The sequence below is a fragment of the Falco punctatus genome (genome assembly GCF_963210335.1).
Source record: "Falco punctatus genome assembly, contig: scaffold_34, whole genome shotgun sequence".
NCBI lineage: Eukaryota > Metazoa > Chordata > Aves > Falconiformes > Falconidae > Falco > Falco punctatus.
This window is the reverse complement of record NW_027660147.1, coordinates 814341-836737: the sequence shown is the minus strand read 5'-3', so window position 1 is coordinate 836737 and position 22397 is coordinate 814341.

The window sequence follows — 22397 nt, the reverse complement described above, 5'->3', positions numbered from 1 at the left end:
CGACTAAGTCTCAGGGTTGAGTCTTAAGGTTAAAACTTAACCTTAAGTCTTAGGGTAAAGTCTTATGGTTAAATCTTAATGTTAAATCGTAATTTTAAGTCTTAGGGTTCAGTCTAAAGTTTAAATCACAAGTTGAAGTCTTAGGGTTAACTCTTTAGAGTTAAGTCTTGGGGATAAGTCTTAGGGTTAAGTCTTAACGTTTCAGTCCTAAGGTTAACTCTTAGGGTTAAATCTGTAAGGTCAACACTTAAGGTTAACTCTTAGGGTTAAGTTTAGGGTTAAGCCTTAAGGTTACATCTTCAAGTTAAATATTAAGGTTAAGTCTTAGGGTTATTTCTTAAGTTTAAGTCTGAGGGTTATATCTGAGCGTTAATTATTAAGTTGAAGTCTTAGAGTTCATTCTCAGGGTTAAGTCTTCAAGTTACTTCTTAAGGTTGAGACTTAGGGTTAAGTTTTAAGGTTAAGTCCGAATGTTACATCTTAAAGTTAAGTCTTAGGGTTAAATCTCAGTGTTAAGTCTCAAGGTTAGGTCTCAGGGTAGAAGTCGTAAGGTTGTGTCTTAATGTTCAGTCTTATTGTTAAGTCTTAAAAGTTATATTTTAGGGTTCAGTCTTAGGGTTAAATTTTAAGGTTAAATCTTCGGGTTAAGTCTTAAGGTGAAGTCTTATGGCTTGAGTCTTAGGGTTAAGTCTAAAGTTTAATTCATAACTTGAAGTCTTAGACTTAAGTCTTGGGGCTAAGTCTTAGGGTTAAGTCTTAAATCTTAGGTTTAAGTCTCAGTGTTGAGTCTTAGGGATAAGTCTTTGAATTAAGTCTTCAAGTTTTGTCTTAAGGTTTAACCTTAAGTTTACGTCATAGGGTTAAGTCTTAGGGTTAAGTATTGAGTGTAAATCTTAAGGTTACGCTTTAAGGTTAAGTCTTAATGGTACATCTTAAAGTTAAGTCTTAGCATTAAGACTTAGGGTTAAATCCCAGGGTTAAATTTCAAGGTAAAGTCTCAAGGTTAAGTCTCAGGGTTACGTGGTCAAGTTGTGTCTTAGGATTCAGTCTTAGGGTTAAGTTTTGAAGTTAAACTTGAGGTTAAGTCTTAGGGTTAAGTCTCAGGATTATGTCTTAGGGATAAGTCTTAAGTTTAAACCTTAAGCTTAAGTCTTAGGGTTAAGCCTTAAGGTTAAGTGTCAGGGTTAATTCCTAAAGGTTAAATCTTAAGTTTACATCTCATAGATTGAGTCTTAGGGTTAATTAAGTCTTAAGTTTACATCTCATAGATTGAGCCTTAGGGTTAAGTCTTCATCTTAAGTCTTAGGGTTAAGTCTTAGAGTACAATCTTGAGGATAAGTCTTATGGTTAAGTCTCAGGGTTAAGTCTTAATGTTAAGTCTTAAGGTTGAGCCTTAAGGGTAAGTCTTAGGGTTAAGCCTTAGAGTTATGTCTTGGGGATAAGTCTTAGGGCTAAGTCTCAGGATTAAGTATCAAGGTTAAAGCTCAAGGATAAGTCTCAGGGCTACGTTTTAGGGTTAAGTCTTCAGGTTAAATCTTAGGTTTAAGTCTCAGTTTTCAGTTTTAGGGATAAGTCTTATGGATAAATTTCACGACTAAGTCTCAGGGTTGAGTCTTAAGGTTAAAACTTAACCTTAAGTCTTAGGGTAAAGTCTTATGGTTAAATCTTAATGTTAAATCGTAATTTTAAGTCTTAGGGTTCAGTCTAAAGTTTAAATCACAAGTTGAAGTCTTAGGGTTAACTCTTTAGAGTTAAGTCTTGGGGATAAGTCTTAGGGTTAAGTCTTAACGTTTCAGTCCTAAGGTTAACTCTTAGGGTTAAATCTGTAAGGTCAACACTTAAGGTTAACTCTTAGGGTTAAGTTTAGGGTTAAGCCTTAAGGTTACATCTTCAAGTTAAATATTAAGGTTAAGTCTTAGGGTTATTTCTTAAGTTTAAGTCTGAGGGTTATATCTGAGCGTTAATTATTAAGTTGAAGTCTTAGAGTTCATTCTCAGGGTTAAGTCTTCAAGTTACTTCTTAAGGTTGAGGCTTAGGGTTAAGTTTTAAGGTTAAGTCCGAATGTTACATCTTAAAGTTAAGTCTTAGGGTTAAATCTCAGTGTTAAGTCTCAAGGTTAGGTCTCAGGGTAGAAGTCGTAAGGTTGTGTCTTAATGTTCAGTCTTATTGTTAAGTCTTAAAAGTTATATTTTAGGGTTCAGTCTTAGGGTTAAATTTTAAGGTTAAGTCTTAGGGTTAAGTCTTAAGGTGAAGTCTTATGGCTTGAGTCTTAGGGTTAAGTCTAAAGTTTAATTCATAACTTGAAGTCTTAGACTTAAGTCTTGGGGCTAAGTCTTAGGGTTAAGTCTTAAATCTTAGGTTTAAGTCTCAGTGTTGAGTCTTAGGGATAAGTCTTTGAATTAAGTCTTCAAGTTTTGTCTTAAGGTTTAACCTTAAGTTTACGTCATAGGGTTAAGTCTTAGGGTTAAGTATTGAGTGTAAATCTTAAGGTTACGCTTTAAGGTTAAGTCTTAATGGTACATCTTAAAGTTAAGTCTTAGCATTAAGACTTAGGGTTAAATCCCAGGGTTAAATTTCAAGGTAAAGTCTCAAGGTTAAGTCTCAGGGTTACGTGGTCAAGTTGTGTCTTAGGATTCAGTCTTAGGGTTAAGTTTTGAAGTTAAACTTGAGGTTAAGTCTTAGGGTTAAGTCTCAGGATTATGTCTTAGGGATAAGTCTTAATGTGAAGTCCTAAGTTTAAACCTTAAGCTTAAGTCTTAGGGTTAAGCCTTAAGGTTAAGTGTCAGGGTTAATTCCTAAAGGTTAAGTCTTAAGTTTACATCTCATAGATTGAGTCTTAGGGTTAAGTCTTCATCTTAAGTCTTAGGGTTAAGTCTTAGAGTACAATCTTGAGGATAAGTCTTATGGTTAAGTCTCAGGGTTAAGTCTTAATGTTAAGTCTTAAGGTTGAGCCTTAAGGGTAAGTCTTAGGGTTAAGCCTTAGAGTTATGTCTTGGGGATAAGTCTTAGGGCTAAGTCTCAGGATTAAGTATCAAGGTTAAAGCTCAAGGATAAGTCTCAGGGCTACGTTTTAGGGTTAAGTCTTCAGGTTAAATCTTAGGTTTAAGTCTCAGTTTTCAGTTTTAGGGATAAGTCTTATGGATAAATTTCACGACTAAGTCTCAGGGTTGAGTCTTAAGGTTAAAACTTAACCTTAAGTCTTAGGGTAAAGTCTTATGGTTAAATCTTAATGTTAAATCGTAATTTTAAGTCTTAGGGTTCAGTCTAAAGTTTAAATCACAAGTTGAAGTCTTAGGGTTAACTCTTTAGAGTTAAGTCTTGGGGATAAGTCTTAGGGTTAAGTCTTAACGTTTCAGTCCTAAGGTTAACTCTTAGGGTTAAATCTGTAAGGTCAACACTTAAGGTTAACTCTTAGGGTTAAGTTTAGGGTTAAGCCTTAAGGTTACATCTTCAAGTTAAATATTAAGGTTAAGTCTTAGGGTTATTTCTTAAGTTTAAGTCTGAGGGTTATATCTGAGCGTTAATTATTAAGTTGAAGTCTTAGAGTTCATTCTCAGGGTTAAGTCTTCAAGTTACTTCTTAAGGTTGAGGCTTAGGGTTAAGTTTTAAGGTTAAGTCCGAATGTTACATCTTAAAGTTAAGTCTTAGGGTTAAATCTCAGTGTTAAGTCTCAAGGTTAGGTCTCAGGGTAGAAGTCGTAAGGTTGTGTCTTAATGTTCAGTCTTATTGTTAAGTCTTAAAAGTTATATTTTAGGGTTCAGTCTTAGGGTTAAATTTTAAGGTTAAGTCTTAGGGTTAAGTCTTAAGGTGAAGTCTTATGGCTTGAGTCTTAGGGTTAAGTCTAAAGTTTAATTCATAACTTGAAGTCTTAGACTTAAGTCTTGGGGCTAAGTCTTAGGGTTAAGTCTTAAATCTTAGGTTTAAGTCTCAGTGTTGAGTCTTAGGGATAAGTCTTTGAATTAAGTCTTCAAGTTTTGTCTTAAGGTTTAACCTTAAGTTTACGTCATAGGGTTAAGTCTTAGGGTTAAGTATTGAGTGTAAATCTTAAGGTTACGCTTTAAGGTTAAGTCTTAATGGTACATCTTAAAGTTAAGTCTTAGCATTAAGACTTAGGGTTAAATCCCAGGGTTAAATTTCAAGGTAAAGTCTCAAGGTTAAGTCTCAGGGTTACGTGGTCAAGTTGTGTCTTAGGATTCAGTCTTAGGGTTAAGTTTTGAAGTTAAACTTGAGGTTAAGTCTTAGGGTTAAGTCTCAGGATTATGTCTTAGGGATAAGTCTTAATGTGAAGTCCTAAGTTTAAACCTTAAGCTTAAGTCTTAGGGTTAAGCCTTAAGGTTAAGTGTCAGGGTTAATTCCTAAAGGTTAAGTCTTAAGTTTACATCTCATAGATTGAGTCTTAGGGTTAAGTCTTCATCTTAAGTCTTAGGGTTAAGTCTTAGAGTACAATCTTGAGGATAAGTCTTATGGTTAAGTCTCAGGGTTAAGTCTTAATGTTAAGTCTTAAGGTTGAGCCTTAAGGTTAAGTCTTAGGGTTAAGCCTTAGAGTTATGTCTTGGGGATAAGTCTTAGGGCTAAGTCTCAGGATTAAGTATCAAGGTTAAAGCTCAAGGATAAGTCTCAGGGCTACGTTTTAGGGTTAAGTCTTCAGGTTAAATCTTAGGTTTAAGTCTCAGTTTTCAGTTTTAGGGATAAGTCTTATGGATAAATTTCACGACTAAGTCTCAGGGTTGAGTCTTAAGGTTAAAACTTAACCTGAAGTCTTAGGGTTAAGTCTTATGGTTAAATCTTAATGTTAAATCGTAATTTTAAGTCTTAGCGTTCAGTCTAAAGTTTAAATCACAAGTTGAAGTCTTAGGGTTAACTCTTTAGAGTTAAGTCTTGGGGATAAGTCTTAGGGTTAAGTCTTAACGTTTAAGTCCTAAGGTTAACTCTTAGGGTTAAATCTGTAAGGTCAACACTTAAGGTTAACTCTTAGGGTTAAGTTTAGGGTTAAGCCTTAAGGTTACATCTTCAAGTTAAATATTAAGGTTAAGTCTTAGGGCTATTTCTTAAGTTTAAGTCTGAGGGTTATATCTGAGCGTTAATTATTATGTTGAAGTCTTAGAGTTCATTCTCAGGGTTAAGTCTTCAAGTTACTTCTTAAGGTTGAGACTTAGGGTTAAGTTTTAAGGTTAAGTCCGAATGTTACATCTTAAATTTAAGTCTTAGTGTTAAATCTCAGTGTTAAGTCTCAAGGTTAGGTCTCAGGGTAGAAGTCGTAAGGTTGTGTCTTAATGTTCAGTCTTATTGTTAAGTCTTAAAAGTTATATTTTAGGGTTCAGTCTTAGGGTTAAATTTTAAGGTTAAGTCTTCGGGTTAAGTCTTAAGGTGAAGTCTTATGGCTTGAGTCTTAGGGTTAAGTCTAAAGTTTAATTCATAACTTGAAGTCTTAGACTTAAGTCTTGGGGCTAAGTCTTAGGGTTAAGTCTTAAATCTTAGGTTTAAGTCTCAGTGTTGAGTCTTAGGGATAAGTCTTTGAATTAAGTCTTCAAGTTTTGTCTTAAGGTTTAACCTTAAGTTTACGTCATAGGGTTAAGTCTTAGGGTTAAGTTTTGAGTGTAAATCTTAAGGTTACGCTTTAAGGTTAAGTCTTAATGGTACATCTTAAAGTTAAGTCTTAGCATTAAGACTTAGGGTTAAATCCCAGGGTTAAATTTCAAGGTAAAGTCTCAAGGTTAAGTCTCAGGGTTACGTGGTCAAGTTGTGTCTTAGGATTCAGTCTTAGGGTTAAGTTTTGAAGTTAAACTTGAGGTTAAGTCTTAGGGTTAAGTCTCAGGATTATGTCTCAGGATTATGTCTTAGGGATAAGTCTTAATGTGAAGTCCTAAGTTTAAACCTTAAGCTTAAGTCTTAGGGTTAAGCCTTAAGGTTAAGTGTCAGGGTTAATTCCTAAAGGTTAAGTCTTAAGTTTACATCTCATAGATTGAGCCTTAGGGTTAAGTCTTCATCTTAAGTCTTAGGGTTAAGTCTTAGAGTACAATCTTGAGGATAAGTCTTATGGTTAAGTCTCAGGGTTAAGTCTTAATGTTAAGTCTTAAGGTTGAGCCTTAAGGTTAAGTCTTAGGGTTAAGCCTTAGAGTTATGTCTTGGGGATAAGTCTTAGGGCTAAGTCTCAGGATTAAGTATCAAGGTTAAAGCTCAAGGATAAGTCTCAGGGCTACGTTTTAGGGTTAAGTCTTCAGGTTAAATCTTAGGTTTAAGTCTCAGTTTTCAGTTTTAGGGATAAGTCTTATGGATAAATTTCACGACTAAGTCTCAGGGTTGAGTCTTAAGGTTAAAACTTAACCTGAAGTCTTAGGGTTAAGTCTTATGGTTAAATCTTAATGTTAAATCGTAATTTTAAGTCTTAGCGTTCAGTCTAAAGATTAAATCACAAGTTGAAGTCTTAGGGTTAACTCTTTAGAGTTAAGTCTTGGGGATAAGTCTTAGGGTTAAGTCTTAACGTTTCAGTCCTAAGGTTAACTCTTAGGGTTAAATCTGTAAGGTCAACACTTAAGGTTAACTCTTAGGGTTAAGTTTAGGGTTAAGCCTTAAGGTTACATCTTCAAGTTAAATATTAAGGTTAAGTCTTAGGGCTATTTCTTAAGTTTAAGTCTGAGGGTTATATCTGAGCGTTAATTATTAAGTTGAAGTCTTAGAGTTCATTCTCAGGGTTAAGTCTTCAAGTTACTTCTTAAGGTTGAGACTTAGGGTTAAGTTTTAAGGTTAAGTCCGAATGTTACATCTTAAAGTTAAGTCTTAGGGTTAAATCTCAGTGTTAAGTCTCAAGGTTAGGTCTCAGGGTAGAAGTCGTAAGGTTGTGTCTTAATGTTCAGTCTTTTTGTTAAGTCTTAAAAGTTATATTTTAGGGTTCAGTCTTAGGGTTAAATTTTAAGGTTAAGTCTTAGGGTTAAGTCTTAAGGTGAAGTCTTATGGCTTGAGTCTTAGGGTTAAGTCTAAAGTTTAATTCATAACTTGAAGTCTTAGACTTAAGTCTTGGGGCTAAGTCTTAGGGTTAAGTCTTAAATCTTAGGTTTAAGTCTCAGTGTTGAGTCTTAGGGATAAGTCTTTGAATTAAGTCTTCAAGTTTTGTCTTAAGGTTTAACCTTAAGTTTACGTCATAGGGTTAAGTCTTAGGGTTAAGTTTTGAGTGTAAATCTTAAGGTTACGCTTTAAGGTTAAGTCTTAATGGTACATCTTAAAGTTAAGTCTTAGCATTAAGACTTAGGGTTAAATCCCAGGGTTAAATTTCAAGGTAAAGTCTCAAGGTTAAGTCTCAGGGTTACGTGGTCAAGTTGTGTCTTAGGATTCAGTCTTAGGGTTAAGTTTTGAAGTTAAACTTGAGGTTAAGTCTTAGGGTTAAGTCTCAGGATTATGTCTTAGGGATAAGTCTTAATGTGAAGTCCTAAGTTTAAACCTTAAGCTTAAGTCTTAGGGTTAAGCCTTAAGGTTAAGTGTCAGGGTTAATTCCTAAAGGTTAAGTCTTAAGTTTACATCTCATAGATTGAGCCTTAGGGTTAAGTCTTCATCTTAAGTCTTAGGGTTAAGTCTTAGAGTACAATCTTGAGGATAAGTCTTATGGTTAAGTCTCAGGGTTAAGTCTTAATGTTAAGTCTTAAGGTTGAGCCTTAAGGTTAAGTCTTAGGGTTAAGCCTTAGAGTTATGTCTTGGGGATAAGTCTTAGGGCTAAGTCTCAGGATTAAGTATCAAGGTTAAAGCTCAAGGATAAGTCTCAGGGCTACGTTTTAGGGTTAAGTCTTCAGGTTAAATCTTAGGTTTAAGTCTCAGTTTTCAGTTTTAGGGATAAGTCTTATGGATAAATTTCACGACTAAGTCTCAGGGTTGAGTCTTAAGGTTAAAACTTAACCTGAAGTCTTAGGGTTAAGTCTTATGGTTAAATCTTAATGTTAAATCGTAATTTTAAGTCTTAGGGTTCAGTCTAAAGTTTAAATCACAAGTTGAAGTCTTAGGGTTAACTCTTTAGAGTTAAGTCTTGGGGATAAGTCTTAGGGTTAAGTCTTAACATTTAAGTCCTAAGGTTAACTCTTAGGGTTAAATCTGTAAGGTCAACACTTAAGGTTAACTCTTAGGGTTAAGTTTAGGGTTAAGCCTTAAGGTTACATCTTCAAGTTAAATATTAAGGTTAAGTCTTAGGGCTATTTCTTAAGTTTAAGTCTGAGGGTTATATCTGAGCGTTAATTATTAAGTTGAAGTCTTAGAGTTCATTCTCAGGGTTAAGTCTTCAAGTTACTTCTTAAGGTTGAGACTTAGGGTTAAGTTTTAAGGTTAAGTCCGAATGTTACATCTTAAAGTTAAGTCTTAGGGTTAAATCTCAGTGTTAAGTCTCAAGGTTAGGTCTCAGGGTAGAAGTCGTAAGGTTGTGTCTTAATGTTCAGTCTTATTGTTAAGTCTTAAAAGTTATATTTTAGGGTTCAGTCTTAGGGTTAAATTTTAAGGTTAAGTCTTAGGGTTAAGTCTTAAGGTGAAGTCTTATGGCTTGAGTCTTAGGGTTAAGTCTAAAGTTTAATTCATAACTTGAAGTCTTAGACTTAAGTCTTGGGGCTAAGTCTTAGGGTTAAGTCTTAAATCTTAGGTTTAAGTCTCAGTGTTGAGTCTTAGGGATAAGTCTTTGAATTAAGTCTTCAAGTTTTGTCTTAAGGTTTAACCTTAAGTTTACGTCATAGGGTTAAGTCTTAGGGTTAAGTTTTGAGTGTAAATCTTAAGGTTACGCTTTAAGGTTAAGTCTTAATGGTACATCTTAAAGTTAAGTCTTAGCATTAAGACTTAGGGTTAAATCCCAGGGTTAAATTTCAAGGTAAAGTCTCAAGGTTAAGTCTCAGGGTTACGTGGTCAAGTTGTGTCTTAGGATTCAGTCTTAGGGTTAAGTTTTGAAGTTAAACTTGAGGTTAAGTCTTAGGGTTAAGTCTCAGGATTATGTCTCAGGATTATGTCTTAGGGATAAGTCTTAATGTGAAGTCCTAAGTTTAAACCTTAAGCTTAAGTCTTAGGGTTAAGCCTTAAGGTTAAGTGTCAGGGTTAATTCCTAAAGGTTAAGTCTTAAGTTTACATCTCATAGATTGAGCCTTAGGGTTAAGTCTTCATCTTAAGTCTTAGGGTTAAGTCTTAGAGTACAATCTTGAGGATAAGTCTTATGGTTAAGTCTCAGGGTTAAGTCTTAATGTTAAGTCTTAAGGTTGAGCCTTAAGGGTAAGTCTTAGGGTTAAGCCTTAGAGTTATGTCTTGGGGATAAGTCTTAGGGCTAAGTCTCAGGATTAAGTATCAAGGTTAAAGCTCAAGGATAAGTCTCAGGGCTACGTTTTAGGGTTAAGTCTTCAGGTTAAATCTTAGGTTTAAGTCTCAGTTTTCAGTTTTAGGGATAAGTCTTATGGATAAATTTCACGACTAAGTCTCAGGGTTGAGTCTTAAGGTTAAAACTTAACCTTAAGTCTTAGGGTAAAGTCTTATGGTTAAATCTTAATGTTAAATCGTAATTTTAAGTCTTAGGGTTCAGTCTAAAGTTTAAATCACAAGTTGAAGTCTTAGGGTTAACTCTTTAGAGTTAAGTCTTGGGGATAAGTCTTAGGGTTAAGTCTTAACGTTTCAGTCCTAAGGTTAACTCTTAGGGTTAAATCTGTAAGGTCAACACTTAAGGTTAACTCTTAGGGTTAAGTTTAGGGTTAAGCCTTAAGGTTACATCTTCAAGTTAAATATTAAGGTTAAGTCTTAGGGTTATTTCTTAAGTTTAAGTCTGAGGGTTATATCTGAGCGTTAATTATTAAGTTGAAGTCTTAGAGTTCATTCTCAGGGTTAAGTCTTCAAGTTACTTCTTAAGGTTGAGGCTTAGGGTTAAGTTTTAAGGTTAAGTCCGAATGTTACATCTTAAAGTTAAGTCTTAGGGTTAAATCTCAGTGTTAAGTCTCAAGGTTAGGTCTCAGGGTAGAAGTCGTAAGGTTGTGTCTTAATGTTCAGTCTTATTGTTAAGTCTTAAAAGTTATATTTTAGGGTTCAGTCTTAGGGTTAAATTTTAAGGTTAAGTCTTAGGGTTAAGTCTTAAGGTGAAGTCTTATGGCTTGAGTCTTAGGGTTAAGTCTAAAGTTTAATTCATAACTTGAAGTCTTAGACTTAAGTCTTGGGGCTAAGTCTTAGGGTTAAGTCTTAAATCTTAGGTTTAAGTCTCAGTGTTGAGTCTTAGGGATAAGTCTTTGAATTAAGTCTTCAAGTTTTGTCTTAAGGTTTAACCTTAAGTTTACGTCATAGGGTTAAGTCTTAGGGTTAAGTATTGAGTGTAAATCTTAAGGTTACGCTTTAAGGTTAAGTCTTAATGGTACATCTTAAAGTTAAGTCTTAGCATTAAGACTTAGGGTTAAATCCCAGGGTTAAATTTCAAGGTAAAGTCTCAAGGTTAAGTCTCAGGGTTACGTGGTCAAGTTGTGTCTTAGGATTCAGTCTTAGGGTTAAGTTTTGAAGTTAAACTTGAGGTTAAGTCTTAGGGTTAAGTCTCAGGATTATGTCTTAGGGATAAGTCTTAATGTGAAGTCCTAAGTTTAAACCTTAAGCTTAAGTCTTAGGGTTAAGCCTTAAGGTTAAGTGTCAGGGTTAATTCCTAAAGGTTAAGTCTTAAGTTTACATCTCATAGATTGAGTCTTAGGGTTAAGTCTTCATCTTAAGTCTTAGGGTTAAGTCTTAGAGTACAATCTTGAGGATAAGTCTTATGGTTAAGTCTCAGGGTTAAGTCTTAATGTTAAGTCTTAAGGTTGAGCCTTAAGGGTAAGTCTTAGGGTTAAGCCTTAGAGTTATGTCTTGGGGATAAGTCTTAGGGCTAAGTCTCAGGATTAAGTATCAAGGTTAAAGCTCAAGGATAAGTCTCAGGGCTACGTTTTAGGGTTAAGTCTTCAGGTTAAATCTTAGGTTTAAGTCTCAGTTTTCAGTTTTAGGGATAAGTCTTATGGATAAATTTCACGACTAAGTCTCAGGGTTGAGTCTTAAGGTTAAAACTTAACCTGAAGTCTTAGGGTAAAGTCTTATGGTTAAATCTTAATGTTAAATCGTAATTTTAAGTCTTAGGGTTCAGTCTAAAGTTTAAATCACAAGTTGAAGTCTTAGGGTTAACTCTTTAGAGTTAAGTCTTGGGGATAAGTCTTAGGGTTAAGTCTTAACGTTTCAGTCCTAAGGTTAACTCTTAGGGTTAAATCTGTAAGGTCAACACTTAAGGTTAACTCTTAGGGTTAAGTTTAGGGTTAAGCCTTAAGGTTACATCTTCAAGTTAAATATTAAGGTTAAGTCTTAGGGTTATTTCTTAAGTTTAAGTCTGAGGGTTATATCTGAGCGTTAATTATTAAGTTGAAGTCTTAGAGTTCATTCTCAGGGTTAAGTCTTCAAGTTACTTCTTAAGGTTGAGGCTTAGGGTTAAGTTTTAAGGTTAAGTCCGAATGTTACATCTTAAAGTTAAGTCTTAGGGTTAAATCTCAGTGTTAAGTCTCAAGGTTAGGTCTCAGGGTAGAAGTCGTAAGGTTGTGTCTTAATGTTCAGTCTTATTGTTAAGTCTTAAAAGTTATATTTTAGGGTTCAGTCTTAGGGTTAAATTTTAAGGTTAAGTCTTAGGGTTAAGTCTTAAGGTGAAGTCTTATGGCTTGAGTCTTAGGGTTAAGTCTAAAGTTTAATTCATAACTTGAAGTCTTAGACTTAAGTCTTGGGGCTAAGTCTTAGGGTTAAGTCTTAAATCTTAGGTTTAAGTCTCAGTGTTGAGTCTTAGGGATAAGTCTTTGAATTAAGTCTTCAAGTTTTGTCTTAAGGTTTAACCTTAAGTTTACGTCATAGGGTTAAGTCTTAGGGTTAAGTATTGAGTGTAAATCTTAAGGTTACGCTTTAAGGTTAAGTCTTAATGGTACATCTTAAAGTTAAGTCTTAGCATTAAGACTTAGGGTTAAATCCCAGGGTTAAATTTCAAGGTAAAGTCTCAAGGTTAAGTCTCAGGGTTACGTGGTCAAGTTGTGTCTTAGGATTCAGTCTTAGGGTTAAGTTTTGAAGTTAAACTTGAGGTTAAGTCTTAGGGTTAAGTCTCAGGATTATGTCTTAGGGATAAGTCTTAATGTGAAGTCCTAAGTTTAAACCTTAAGCTTAAGTCTTAGGGTTAAGCCTTAAGGTTAAGTGTCAGGGTTAATTCCTAAAGGTTAAGTCTTAAGTTTACATCTCATAGATTGAGTCTTAGGGTTAAGTCTTCATCTTAAGTCTTAGGGTTAAGTCTTAGAGTACAATCTTGAGGATAAGTCTTATGGTTAAGTCTCAGGGTTAAGTCTTAATGTTAAGTCTTAAGGTTGAGCCTTAAGGTTAAGTCTTAGGGTTAAGCCTTAGAGTTATGTCTTGGGGATAAGTCTTAGGGCTAAGTCTCAGGATTAAGTATCAAGGTTAAAGCTCAAGGATAAGTCTCAGGGCTACGTTTTAGGGTTAAGTCTTCAGGTTAAATCTTAGGTTTAAGTCTCAGTTTTCAGTTTTAGGGATAAGTCTTATGGATAAATTTCACGACTAAGTCTCAGGGTTGAGTCTTAAGGTTAAAACTTAACCTTAAGTCTTAGGGTAAAGTCTTATGGTTAAATCTTAATGTTAAATCGTAATTTTAAGTCTTAGGGTTCAGTCTAAAGTTTAAATCACAAGTTGAAGTCTTAGGGTTAACTCTTTAGAGTTAAGTCTTGGGGATAAGTCTTAGGGTTAAGTCTTAACGTTTCAGTCCTAAGGTTAACTCTTAGGGTTAAATCTGTAAGGTCAACACTTAAGGTTAACTCTTAGGGTTAAGTTTAGGGTTAAGCCTTAAGGTTACATCTTCAAGTTAAATATTAAGGTTAAGTCTTAGGGCTATTTCTTAAGTTTAAGTCTGAGGGTTATATCTGAGCGTTAATTATTAAGTTGAAGTCTTAGAGTTCATTCTCAGGGTTAAGTCTTCAAGTTACTTCTTAAGGTTGAGACTTAGGGTTAAGTTTTAAGGTTAAGTCCGAATGTTACATCTTAAAGTTAAGTCTTAGGGTTAAATCTCAGTGTTAAGTCTCAAGGTTAGGTCTCAGGGTAGAAGTCGTAAGGTTGTGTCTTAATGTTCAGTCTTATTGTTAAGTCTTAAAAGTTATATTTTAGGGTTCAGTCTTAGGGTTAAATTTTAAGGTTAAATCTTCGGGTTAAGTCTTAAGGTGAAGTCTTATGGCTTGAGTCTTAGGGTTAAGTCTAAAGTTTAATTCATAACTTGAAGTCTTAGACTTAAGTCTTGGGGCTAAGTCTTAGGGTTAAGTCTTAAATCTTAGGTTTAAGTCTCAGTGTTGAGTCTTAGGGATAAGTCTTTGAATTAAGTCTTCAAGTTTTGTCTTAAGGTTTAACCTTAAGTTTACGTCATAGGGTTAAGTCTTAGGGTTAAGTATTGAGTGTAAATCTTAAGGTTACGCTTTAAGGTTAAGTCTTAATGGTACATCTTAAAGTTAAGTCTTAGCATTAAGACTTAGGGTTAAATCCCAGGGTTAAATTTCAAGGTAAAGTCTCAAGGTTAAGTCTCAGGGTTACGTGGTCAAGTTGTGTCTTAGGATTCAGTCTTAGGGTTAAGTTTTGAAGTTAAACTTGAGGTTAAGTCTTAGGGTTAAGTCTCAGGATTATGTCTTAGGGATAAGTCTTAATGTGAAGTCCTAAGTTTAAACCTTAAGCTTAAGTCTTAGGGTTAAGCCTTAAGGTTAAGTGTCAGGGTTAATTCCTAAAGGTTAAGTCTTAAGTTTACATCTCATAGATTGAGCCTTAGGGTTAAGTCTTCATCTTAAGTCTTAGGGTTAAGTCTTAGAGTACAATCTTGAGGATAAGTCTTATGGTTAAGTCTCAGGGTTAAGTCTTAATGTTAAGTCTTAAGGTTGAGCCTTAAGGTTAAGTCTTAGGGTTAAGCCTTAGAGTTATGTCTTGGGGATAAGTCTTAGGGCTAAGTCTCAGGATTAAGTATCAAGGTTAAAGCTCAAGGATAAGTCTCAGGGCTACGTTTTAGGGTTAAGTCTTCAGGTTAAATCTTAGGTTTAAGTCTCAGTTTTCAGTTTTAGGGATAAGTCTTATGGATAAATTTCACGACTAAGTCTCAGGGTTGAGTCTTAAGGTTAAAACTTAACCTTAAGTCTTAGGGTAAAGTCTTATGGTTAAATCTTAATGTTAAATCGTAATTTTAAGTCTTAGCGTTCAGTCTAAAGTTTAAATCACAAGTTGAAGTCTTAGGGTTAACTCTTTAGAGTTAAGTCTTGGGGATAAGTCTTAGGGTTAAGTCTTAACGTTTCAGTCCTAAGGTTAACTCTTAGGGTTAAATCTGTAAGGTCAACACTTAAGGTTAACTCTTAGGGTTAAGTTTAGGGTTAAGCCTTAAGGTTACATCTTCAAGTTAAATATTAAGGTTAAGTCTTAGGGCTATTTCTTAAGTTTAAGTCTGAGGGTTATATCTGAGCGTTAATTATTAAGTTGAAGTCTTAGAGTTCATTCTCAGGGTTAAGTCTTCAAGTTACTTCTTAAGGTTGAGACTTAGGGTTAAGTTTTAAGGTTAAGTCCGAATGTTACATCTTAAAGTTAAGTCTTAGGGTTAAATCTCAGTGTTAAGTCTCAAGGTTAGGTCTCAGGGTAGAAGTCGTAAGGTTGTGTCTTAATGTTCAGTCTTATTGTTAAGTCTTAAAAGTTATATTTTAGGGTTCAGTCTTAGGGTTAAATTTTAAGGTTAAATCTTCGGGTTAAGTCTTAAGGTGAAGTCTTATGGCTTGAGTCTTAGGGTTAAGTCTAAAGTTTAATTCATAACTTGAAGTCTTAGACTTAAGTCTTGGGGCTAAGTCTTAGGGTTAAGTCTTAAATCTTAGGTTTAAGTCTCAGTGTTGAGTCTTAGGGATAAGTCTTTGAATTAAGTCTTCAAGTTTTGTCTTAAGGTTTAACCTTAAGTTTACGTCATAGGGTTAAGTCTTAGGGTTAAGTATTGAGTGTAAATCTTAAGGTTACGCTTTAAGGTTAAGTCTTAATGGTACATCTTAAAGTTAAGTCTTAGCATTAAGACTTAGGGTTAAATCCCAGGGTTAAATTTCAAGGTAAAGTCTCAAGGTTAAGTCTCAGGGTTACGTGGTCAAGTTGTGTCTTAGGATTCAGTCTTAGGGTTAAGTTTTGAAGTTAAACTTGAGGTTAAGTCTTAGGGTTAAGTCTCAGGATTATGTCTTAGGGATAAGTCTTAATGTGAAGTCCTAAGTTTAAACCTTAAGCTTAAGTCTTAGGGTTAAGCCTTAAGGTTAAGTGTCAGGGTTAATTCCTAAAGGTTAAGTCTTAAGTTTACATCTCATAGATTGAGTCTTAGGGTTAAGTCTTCATCTTAAGTCTTAGGGTTAAGTCTTAGAGTACAATCTTGAGGATAAGTCTTATGGTTAAGTCTCAGGGTTAAGTCTTAATGTTAAGTCTTAAGGTTGAGCCTTAAGGTTAAGTCTTAGGGTTAAGCCTTAGAGTTATGTCTTGGGGATAAGTCTTAGGGCTAAGTCTCAGGATTAAGTATCAAGGTTAAAGCTCAAGGATAAGTCTCAGGGCTACGTTTTAGGGTTAAGTCTTCAGGTTAAATCTTAGGTTTAAGTCTCAGTTTTCAGTTTTAGGGATAAGTCTTATGGATAAATTTCACGACTAAGTCTCAGGGTTGAGTCTTAAGGTTAAAACTTAACCTGAAGTCTTAGGGTAAAGTCTTATGGTTAAATCTTAATGTTAAATCGTAATTTTAAGTCTTAGCGTTCAGTCTAAAGTTTAAATCACAAGTTGAAGTCTTAGGGTTAACTCTTTAGAGTTAAGTCTTGGGGATAAGTCTTAGGGTTAAGTCTTAACGTTTCAGTCCTAAGGTTAACTCTTAGGGTTAAATCTGTAAGGTCAACACTTAAGGTTAACTCTTAGGGTTAAGTTTAGGGTTAAGCCTTAAGGTTACATCTTCAAGTTAAATATTAAGGTTAAGTCTTAGGGTTATTTCTTAAGTTTAAGTCTGAGGGTTATATCTGAGCGTTAATTATTAAGTTGAAGTCTTAGAGTTCATTCTCAGGGTTAAGTCTTCAAGTTACTTCTTAAGGTTAAGACTTAGGGTTAAGTTTTAAGGTTAAGTCCGAATGTTACATCTTAAAGTTAAGTCTTAGGGTTAAATCTCAGTGTTAAGTCTCAAGGTTAGGTCTCAGGGTAGAAGTCGTAAGGTTGTGTCTTAATGTTCAGTCTTATTGTTAAGTCTTAAAAGTTATATTTTAGGGTTCAGTCTTAGGGTTAAATTTTAAGGTTAAGTCTTCGGGTTACGTCTTAAGGTGAAGTCTTATGGCTTGAGTCTTAGGGTTAAGTCTAAAGTTTAATTCATAAGTTTAAGTCTTAGACTTAAGTCTTGGGGCTAAGTCTTAGGGTTAAGTCTTAAATCTTAGGTTTAAGTCTCAGTGTTGAGTCTTAGGGATAAGTCTTTGAATTAAGTCTTCAAGTTTTGTCTTAAGGTTTAACCTTAAGTTTAAGTCATAGGGTTAAGTCTTAGGGTTAAGTATTGAGTGTAAATCTTAAGGTTACGCTTTAAGGTTAAGTCTTAATGGTACATCTTAAAGTTAAGTCTTAGCATTAAGACTTAGGGTTAAATCCCAGGGTTAAATTTCAAGGTAAAGTCTCAAGGTTAAGTCTCAGGGTTACGTGGTCAAGTTGTGTCTTAGGATTCAGTCTTAGGGTTAAGTTTTGAAGTTAAACTTGAGGTTAAGTCTTAGGGTTAAGTCTCAGGATTATGTCTTAGGGATAAGTCTTAAGTTTAAACCTTAAGCTTAAGTCTTAGGGTTAAGCCTTAAGGTTAAGTGTCAGGGTTAATTCCTAAAGGTTAAGTCTTAAGTTTACATCTCATAGATTGAGCCTTAGGGTTAATTAAGTCTTAAGTTTACATCTCATAGATTGAGCCTTAGGGTTAAGTCTTCATCTTAAGTCTTAGGGTTAAGTCTTAGAGTACAATCTTGAGGATAAGTCTTATGGTTAAGTCTCAGGGTTAAGTCTTAATGTTAAGTCTTAAGGTTGAGCCTTAAGGTTAAGTCTTAGGGTTAAGCCTTAGAGTTATGTCTTGGGGATAAGTCTTAGGGCTAAGTCTCAGGATTAAGTATCAAGGTTAAAGCTCAAGGAGAAGTCTCAGGGCTACGTTTTAGGGTTAAGTCTTCAGGTTAAATCTTAGGTTTAAGTCTCAGTTTTCAGTTTTAGGGATAAGTCTTATGGATAAATTTCACGACTAAGTCTCAGGGTTGAGTCTTAAGGTTAAAACTTAACCTTAAGTCTTAGGGTAAAGTCTTATGGTTAAATCTTAATGTTAAATCGTAATTTTAAGTCTTAGGGTTCAGTCTAAAGTTTAAATCACAAGTTGAAGTCTTAGGGTTAACTCTTTAGAGTTAAGTCTTGGGGATAAGTCTTAGGGTTAAGTCTTAACGTTTCAGTCCTAAGGTTAACTCTTAGGGTTAAATCTGTAAGGTCAACACTTAAGGTTAACTCTTAGGGTTAAGTTTAGGGTTAAGCCTTAAGGTTACATCTTCAAGTTAAATATTAAGGTTAAGTCTTAGGGTTATTTCTTAAGTTTAAGTCTGAGGGTTATATCTGAGCGTTAATTATTAAGTTGAAGTCTTAGAGTTCATTCTCAGGGTTAAGTCTTCAAGTTACTTCTTAAGGTTGAGACTTAGGGTTAAGTTTTAAGGTTAAGTCCGAATGTTACATCTTAAAGTTAAGTCTTAGGGTTAAATCTCAGTGTTAAGTCTCAAGGTTAGGTCTCAGGGTAGAAGTCGTAAGGTTGTGTCTTAATGTTCAGTCTTATTGTTAAGTCTTAAAAGTTATATTTTAGGGTTCAGTCTTAGGGTTAAATTTTAAGGTTAAATCTTCGGGTTAAGTCTTAAGGTGAAGTCTTATGGCTTGAGTCTTAGGGTTAAGTCTAAAGTTTAATTCATAACTTGAAGTCTTAGACTTAAGTCTTGGGGCTAAGTCTTAGGGTTAAGTCTTAAATCTTAGGTTTAAGTCTCAGTGTTGAGTCTTAGGGATAAGTCTTTGAATTAAGTCTTCAAGTTTTGTCTTAAGGTTTAACCTTAAGTTTACGTCATAGGGTTAAGTCTTAGGGTTAAGTATTGAGTGTAAATCTTAAGGTTACGCTTTAAGGTTAAGTCTTAATGGTACATCTTAAAGTTAAGTCTTAGCATTAAGACTTAGGGTTAAATCCCAGGGTTAAATTTCAAGGTAAAGTCTCAAGGTTAAGTCTCAGGGTTACGTGGTCAAGTTGTGTCTTAGGATTCAGTCTTAGGGTTAAGTTTTGAAGTTAAACTTGAGGTTAAGTCTTAGGGTTAAGTCTCAGGATTATGTCTTAGGGATAAGTCTTAATGTGAAGTCCTAAGTTTAAACCTTAAGCTTAAGTCTTAGGGTTAAGCCTTAAGGTTAAGTGTCAGGGTTAATTCCTAAAGGTTAAGTCTTAAGTTTACATCTCATAGATTGAGTCTTAGGGTTAAGTCTTCATCTTAAGTCTTAGGGTTAAGTCTTAGAGTACAATCTTGAGGATAAGTCTTATGGTTAAGTCTCAGGGTTAAGTCTTAATGTTAAGTCTTAAGGTTGAGCCTTAAGGTTAAGTCTATAGGGTTAAGCCTTAGAGTTATGTCTTGGGGATAAGTCTTAGGGCTAAGTCTCAGGATTAAGTATCAAGGTTAAAGCTCCAGGATAAGTCTCAGGGCTACGTTTTAGGGTTAAGTCTTCAGGTTAAATCTTAGGTTTAAGTCTCAGTTTTCAGTTTTAGGGATAAGTCTTATGGTTACGATTCACGGTTAAGTCTCACGGTTGAGTCTTAAGGTTAAGGCTTAAGGTCAAAACTTAACCTTAAGACTTATTGTTTAGACTTAGGATTAAGTCTTATGGCTAAATCTCAGAGTTAAGTCTTAGGGTTAAGTCTTAAAATTAAGTCTTAATTATAAGTGTTAAACTTAAGTCTTAATGTTAAGTCTTAGGGTGTAAGTCTTATCATTAACTTTTAAATTTAAGTTTTAACGTTAAGTCTTAATGTTAACTCCCAAGCTTAAATCTTAACGTTAAATCTTAGGGTTAATATTATGCTTAACTCTCAGTGTTAAATCTCAAGGTTGAGCCTTACGTTTAAGTCTTAGGGTTATGTCTTATGGTTGAGTCTTAGCGTTAAGTCTTAAGGTTAAGTCTTAGAGTTAGGTTTTAGGGTTAAGTCATAGGGTTAAGTCGTAGCGTGAAGACTTACGGTTATGTCTTAAAATTCAGACTTAGGGTTTCGTCATACCTATCATAGGGTTAGGTAATGACTAGTAATTCAAAAACAGCCATGCAATTGTCCATGTTCCAGAAACACGTCTTTTCTGGCTGTTGCAAAGGCCCCAGCAATGTCCATAACTTACAGCCAATTAAATTCTTCTGAAAAATTTGTGTTAGTTTCCAATGAAGAATTAACGGGTCATATGAAAAATGGTAAACAGCTTCTGAAGTGCTGCTTCTTTGTGTCTTGCAGATGAGTAATACTGCAGCATTACACTGAGGCCAGTAAGGTGCTCCCCTTCCATCTTCCCAAGCTGGGAACTACTCTCTACAGGATAGTATCAAAGTATACGCACATTTTAAAGTTAGGAGAAACACTCTGAGTTATTAACAACTAATGTTTTTTCTCATATTACAGCAGCTATCCAGCTAGAGAGCACAGTGTAAGGTTTAAAACCACTATTTCACAAGAAAGTACATCCAAGCATACCTTAATAAGCTGGGCCAGAGAAAGAGGTGCGGAAGAGTCGCCAATCTATTCAGAAAAATTAAACACATATTCAAGTTCTACATACACGCCTACTGCTGTATGAAAGCCCGCACTATATCCTCTGAGTGCCACTTAAAGAGCCACCTCCAAGCCAGTGGAATTTGGATTTGTTCACAACAAAGTACAAACCTTAAAGGGCTGAAGTATGCCTGCGTTGTTAATGAGAAGAAACTAAAGTAACCAACCCCTCTTGAGATCAATCTATCGCTCAGGATACCTCAGAGGGGGACCCTGGTCAAATGCTCACAACTGCTTAAAAGACGGAGGGTCAAGGAAGCTGTCCATTTTCAGCTCAAAAGGATCTAAAAAAAATATTTCCATTTATTTGAGAAGGAAGTGTCACTACAGGAAACATTGTCAGTGCAGTTTATAAATTAATCAGTTAATAGCTCAACATTTTCTAAATGCACACAGGTATGGTTCATGAACGCAGTATAGTTTTTGCGCTGTCTTTCATTTACTTTCATTAGACCCCAAGTTCATGAATTTCTAGATTAAGTTATCCTAAGAGCTTACAAAGTGATCAGATCCCGTGACCTAGAGCTCGTGTAATGCATCACACCATTCGAGTGAAGAAAAAGCAGTTATACTTACAGATGAAAACCAAACACCACCGCAAAGTAAGGTTTGTACTATGAGGGCTATTTTGAAATGCATCGTTGCACGTAGCATTCCACCCAAGGGCCAAATGGAGATCTAGGCCATTACCAGTCAAGTATCTCCTCGAGTTACTTATTCATGTCTTAGCAGCAGAACGACTGTTGCTAGGTAGGGCCTGGCGGCCGGAAGATCTCGCGCTGTACAGAAACACAGGGCCCCCCTCCAGGTAGCCAACAGCTTTTGGTTTATGATGTAAGCAGACGGAAGTGACATTGTAAACCTAGGCTATATAGTGCCGCGTCGTTCAGCAATAAACGCCATTTGCCATCCACCACATTGGTGTCTGTGAGCTGATGGACCGCGTGGCCAGGGGTCGGCCGCCGTGCCGTTCCTGAACCAGGTCACCGCGTGCCTCAAAAGGCAACAAGTGGTGCCGAAACCCGGGAAAATCACCTGGAGTCGGGTGAACGGCGGCCGGAGCGGCAGGACCAGCCCGGCGGGGAGGACGCTCCCGGACCAGCCAAGAGGATGGAAGCTCTTGCGAAGGTCGTATTACAGCTGCATAAGCAGTGGGGTATTGACTGTAAGCCCAAAGATTTTACTCTCGCAGTCGCGAGACTTTTGGAGCTGGGGGCCATTGACCAGCCGGTGGATATACTCCACCCAGATGTGTGGGACAAATGTTCCCATGCTTTATGCGATGAAACAATGTCTACTGGTAGTGGGAAAAATCTGAAAGCGTGGGGGAAAGTCGTCCAGGCTCTCCAAAAAGCTAGACACAAGCAGGAGACCTGGAAAGCTGCCAGGGATTGTCTGTTAACCACCCCACAGGTGGGAATTGGGGCGGCTACGCAAACCTCACACCCCCCGGCTGAGGAGGGTTCCGTCGACCCTCAAAGCCGACAGAAAAGTGACGCGCCCACTCAGCGTCCGAAAGACTCTAACATCTTCAGCTCGCCCACAGACTCCTCGGCGAACTCCTTTTGGGGCAAACTGGCGGCAGAGGCCAGGGGTGCTGAGGCGAAAGCCGAGGCTGAAAATACACGGATTGAACCACCACCATATGTGCCCCAAGATGGCGCCGAGCAGCAAGAAGAAGGGCGGGGCGAGACCGCCCCCGGCGGGAGCAGGGGGGGAGCGCTAGAGTTAACAGGCGCACACAGAGGAGAGGGGGAGGAGAATGGGAAGGAAAAGAGTGATTGGCATGACCAAAAAAGGGAAAAGAGCACGAGTGAGGGGCAGAAAGCTAATCAGAATGACCCTCCCCAAAACCGTCCTTATAAGGCAGGCGCCTCCCCAAGCGGAAGGCAGGGCGGGCAAAAAGGGAAAGAACCGCCCAATTACACAAGAAAGGGGAGGGGCCGAAGCCCGACCACATACCACCAACACCCGGAAGAGAGCAGTCAGTCGGACTCTGACTCCGGCTCAGACTCTGCATGGGAGACTTGGCTTGCAAATACAAAGACCAAAATATCACCACTCACGGGGAAAGAAAAACCTAAGGGGACAGAAATTACTCTCACTGATTGGAGAAAAATACAAATTGCATGTGCCGATTGGGCCCCATCGGACGCACTAGCATTCCCGGTCCGAGTGACGGACGGGGGACAGAGGGTTCATTTGCCCTTAAGCCCTAAGGATATACAAGCGATTGTTAAAGCAATCGCGGGCAAAGGACTCAATTCGGCCATGGTCTCCACCCTCATATGTTGGGGCTCTTGCTGTATTGAATGATTATACTGAACTTTGAAGCAAGTGGAAAAATACTGAAGAAATAAGACGAGGCCACGACCAGAACAGTGGAATGAAGAGGGAGGAACAAATTGCAGATGCTTGCACAAAACCAGAGCCAGCAGGACGTGATAAGAGGAGCTGGGAAACGGCAGAAAAGAGCCTACGTGCCAGAATGAGCAGAAACAGAAATCTTGCCAATAAACAATTGTTAACCAATCATATTATTATACGCTTGTAAGATAGCCAATCA